This window comes from Entelurus aequoreus, linkage group LG09 (genome assembly GCF_033978785.1).
Source record: "Entelurus aequoreus isolate RoL-2023_Sb linkage group LG09, RoL_Eaeq_v1.1, whole genome shotgun sequence".
Taxonomy (NCBI): domain Eukaryota; kingdom Metazoa; phylum Chordata; class Actinopteri; order Syngnathiformes; family Syngnathidae; genus Entelurus; species Entelurus aequoreus.
In genome coordinates, this window is record NC_084739.1 from 40508249 (window position 1) to 40513497 (window position 5249).

Here is a 5249-nt window from a genome sequence, read left to right on the forward strand (position 1 = left end):
ATTGTAGCTGAGATAGGCTCCAGCGCCCCCCGCGACCCCGAAGGGAATAAGTGGTAGAAAATGGATGGATGGATGGATGGATGTTGAAAATGTAACTTCTTGAAAATGTGCATTTTTTATATACATTTGTTTTCGATGAATTTCTTGTGTTACACAATTCTGGGAGTAAAACAATACCTTGTTATGCAAAACACAAGTGTCCACTGCCGGTTCTTCTTGTGTCCAGGCTTTAGGGACATCCCGGATTTACAGTGCATCCGGGAAGTATTCATGGCGCTTCATTTTTCCACATTTTGTTATCTTACAGCATTATTCACAAATGGAATACATTCATTTTTGTTCTCAAAATTCTGCAGACAATACTCCATAATGACAATGTGAATAATTGTTTTATTTTATTTAGCATATTTATTAGTGGTAGAAAATGGATGTGTTCTCAGCCTTTGCTCAATACTTTGTTGATGCACCTTTGGCAGCAATTACAGCCTCAAGTCTTTTTGAATACGATGCCACAAGCTTGGCACACCTATTTTTGGGCAGTTTCGCCCATTCCTCCTTGTAGCACCTCTCAAAATCCATCAGGTTCGATGAGAGGTGTCGGTTTCCATCCAGGATGTCTCTGTACATTGCTGCATTCATCTTAGTCTAGTCAGGGAGGTGACCAAGAACCAGATGGTCACTCTGTCAGAGCTACAACATTCATCTGTGGAGAGAGGAGAACCTTCCAGAAGGACAACCATCTCTGCAGCAATCCACCAATCTGGCCTCTATGGAATAGTGGCCAGACGGAAGCCATTCCTTCTTTAAAGTTTTCCAAAATGCACCTAAAAAGACTCTCAGACTACGAACAACTACATTTTCTGGTCTGATGAGACAAAGCTTGAACTCTCTGGTGTGAATGCCAGGTGTCATGTTTGGAGAAGACCTGGCACCGTTCATCATCAGGCCAATATCATCCCAAAAGTGAATTATGGTGGTGGCAGCATCATGCTGTGGGGATGTTTTTCAGCCGCAGTAACTGGGAGACTCATCAGGATAGAGGGAAAGATGAATGCAGCAATGTACAGAGACATCTTGGATACAAACCAACACTTCTTATCCAACCTGATGTAGTTTGAGAGGTGCTGCAAAGAGAAATGGGTGAAACAGCCCAAAGATAGGTGTGCCAAGCTTGTGGCATCATATTCAAAAAGACTTGAGGCTCTAGTTTATGTTAAAGGTGCATCAACAAAGTATTGAGCAAAGGCTGTGAATACTTATGTACATGTGATTTCTTAGTTTTTGTTTTTAATATATTCACCAAAAAAAAAAAGAAAAAAAAAAAGGACATTGTCTTTTTGTGTGTAGAAATTTGAGCACAACAATTATTTTACTCCATTTTGGAACAAGACTGTAACATAACATGTGGAAAAAGTGAAGCACTGTGAATACTTTCTGGATGAACTGAATACAAACATATACAATTGAAATAATCTACAGCCATATTAGAATGCATGCAGCAGTATGATATAATATATCATAGCAAATATTCAAAATAACTTTTTAAGACATTAAACACTTTGATTAAATCACAAGTAAAAATGAAATGTCCTTACGTGATAACAGGTTTATTTTAGCAGTTATTTTCAATCTATGGTACATGTACCACTACTGGCATGCATGCGCCATCTAGTGGTACACCAAAGAATGACTGGATTAAAGGACAGTGTTTGATTTTCCTATAATTAAACACAGCGTTACTGTTCAAACTGTGTGTGGTGTTTCAGTGGCCAAAAATATTAAATGTACTTGTTAAATAAAACCTTTGCCTTGTTTTTAATGAATACTTGGGCCTACTACACTACTGTAACTTTAATGTTAGTTATTATGGTGGTACTTGAAGTGCCAAGTTTTTTCTGAGGTGGTAGTTGATGAAAAAAATAATGGGAAGCACTGCGTTAATCACCCAAAAAATGGTATGAATCATGTATAAACACTAGGAATGTCTTCAAAGAGTCGAAGCTTTGATAATTCTATTCAGAGGAATTTGATTTGACTATCAACCCCACAGTCGAATCGTCTTATGTTATTATTATTCCGTTCCCCCTCTGGGGGAGTTAAGTGCCTGCTGATACAGCAGGTGTGTTGGGAGGATGGATCATTTGCATTCATCATTAGTAAAAGAGTCTCGTGTGCAGACAATTAGTTTTTAGAGCATAAGAAATCATTCTTATCTGCCTACAATTTTATTTCCTATATTCAAACACAGTGTTACTGTTCAAACTACGAAATGTTACAGAGGCCAATCATATTAAACATACCTCTGCCCTGTTTTTAATGAAGACTTAGGCCTACTATGATACTGTATTCTAATGTTGGTCATTATGGTGGTACTTGGAGAGACGTTTTTTCTGAGTTGGTCCTCGGTGAAAAAAGTTTGAGAACTTCTGTTATAGAATATTAAACAATTAAATATACAATATATTATTTCATGGTTTCATGTAAATATGTTGAAAATGTACTTTTATGACATCAGTTAGATGCATAAACAAAATATCGTATGACAAGGTAAGGATCTTTCTGCGGGTTCACATACAGAAACCTTGTGACGACTGTTACTTTCTCTATTTAATCAAGTTTTTCTTTTCAGCGCAGCGCCGGAGACACCTCACTGAACAATCCAATCTCCATCCATCCATCCATTTTCTACAGCTTGTCCCTTTCGGGGTCGCAGGGGGTGCTGGAGCCTATCTCTACTGTGTTTATTTGTCTATCAGAGGGTTAAGCTTTTTTTGAGGTGAAAAAATTTGCAAATGCGATCTCTGTTTTGTTTACTTTAATGAAAGGCTGCAATTTATTTTGACCACACATGCTCCTTTACCTTAATCAGGGATGGTTACATGAAAGACGGTGCAGGTTAATGCATGTCAGTGCAAACATTTGGCACCTCCATCCTGTAGTCACGCCGGTGACCTCTGTTTACAATCTGTGAAGCCAAAATATACCTTCTTGCAGGCTACTAAAAGATACAACTCATTCGTAACGAACAGTATTCTGATTGTGATCCTCCAAATATGATTAACAGCAAAGTAGACAGCCCCTCAACCTTGTGGCTCGGAGAGCGAACAGAGGCGACAACAAGCAACCTAGCGAGATGGTTAGCTAACTAGTGAGCTTGTCTTGGTGCTCCTGATCGTCTCCCCATCCTGCAACTCAGCGCGGCGTTTCGGCAAGAGGAACGGCGAGTACCTGCGGCTGAGGCGAGCGTTCAACAAATTTTGTTTGGATGTCTTTGTCGATATGTAATTTAAAAAACACGAAAGTAATGTTATGAGACGAAAATGAATGAATGAATATACATTTTTGCGGAAATTTCACATGCTTGAAAACATGTAAGAAATGTTCATAAACGATATTCTGACAATAAAACTACAATTGTATCAAAATATTGGGACAGTTTAAAATCATGCAATAAATTAATTTACTGCGACTTATTAAAATTCAAAAGTGTGAATAATCTGGTAAAAAAAAAATGTTTGGCATCACTGACTAGCAATAATCCAGTACAGTAAAAGAGAATTTGCCCATTTAGTGAACTCAGTGCAGTGGTTAAGACATGGATACCTCACTATGTTTCTATGTACTAAATTAGTTTGATTTCTCAAATAGTTAGTTTTTTTGTATTTTCACACCTACGTGTGAAGTCCAAGTGTCCACTCTCTAATGCAATTATTGGTCATACACCATGTGCATATATACACACACACACACACACCCACACACACACACACCCACACACACACACACACACACCCACACACACACACACACACACACACATACATACATACATACATACATACATACATACATACATACATACATACATACATACATATATATATAGTGTGTGAGTGCTCGCGCACAGGGTGCGTGTGATGCGTCAGTGTGTTAGATTTGTGGCAGAAGTGCTTGTAGTTAGTGCATGCTGCATGCTGCCCCTGCTTGCTACTCTCTGCTTACAGCTATCGCCGCCAGCTAGCCCCTGGGTGGGTGAAAAGAGGAGCCGAGTGCGTAAGCCTCCTCCTGCTGGTACAAAGCCTCTCCACCACCAAGACCCCTGTGGTGCCTCCTCGTGGCCACGCACGGCAACTGCGTCTTTGCGGACGCAGGCTAAACTGTAGGGGATCTCGGAGCAGCAGTGGGCCACAGAGGCGAGGCGTGCAGGCCCACCGGTGTGTCCACACACCGGTGCCCCCCCCCCCCCCCCCCCTTCCACTGCCTTGTGGGTATCTTCTGGAATGGAAAAGGCTAAGGGAGCAAACCCTAACAGAAAACCCGGCCTGGACTCCGTTAGGTAGTTCAGTGTGTGAAGCACTGTTCTGGCATCTCCTGCAGCCGAACTGACGCCAAATGTATTGGTTCTCCATTCCTTTGGACAACGTCAGCAAGGCAGAGAGGGGGGCCCTGTTGCTTGGGCAACACAGGATCTCCATACACCTTGCCCAGGCCTCTTGTGCCCTGGAGAGGAAACTCCAGCTTCACTGTGCAGTGAAGGCACAACACGGGAGGTCAGCAGTTACCGGTTATAAGCCCTTTCTCGTTTGGCGTAGGGATGGGTGCCAGGGGCTACCTCCGTCGGTGGGAGAGATGTTTCATCTTACTGGACAGCTACCGCCCGCCTCAAGCTGGGCATCCCCCAGCCAATTAGGTGCTGTTCCGCCACAGCCTGCCTGCTTCATTGGGTGCATGAAGCTAAGGGACTCTTCCTGACAAGTGGGCTGTAAACCTTGCACCAAGCAAAACAAATAAAACAAAGACTCCAGCACTACGTCTGGGATGCTGGAACGTCAGAACCATGACCCCCGGACTAACTGACAACCTGCTCGATATAAGCGACGCCCGCAAGACTGCAGTCATTAACAACGAACTCCTGAAGCGACGAATAGACATCTGTACCCTTCAGGAAACCCGACTCCTCTCATCAGGCTCACTGAGAGAAAGAGAATACACCTTCTTCTGGCAGGGGAAGCCTCCGGGTGAAACCAGAGAATACGGAGTTGGCTTTGCAGTCAAGAACACTCTACTAGGAGCAATAGTACTACCTACAGGTGGATCAGAGATAATTTTAACCCTCTGCCTTAACACCACCATGGGACCTGTCCACCTGGTGAGTGTGTATGCACCAACACTTAGCTCCTCCCACGAAATAAAGGACAAATTCTATGATGAGTTTGAGGCGACTGTGAGAAACATCCCCAAACAAGATC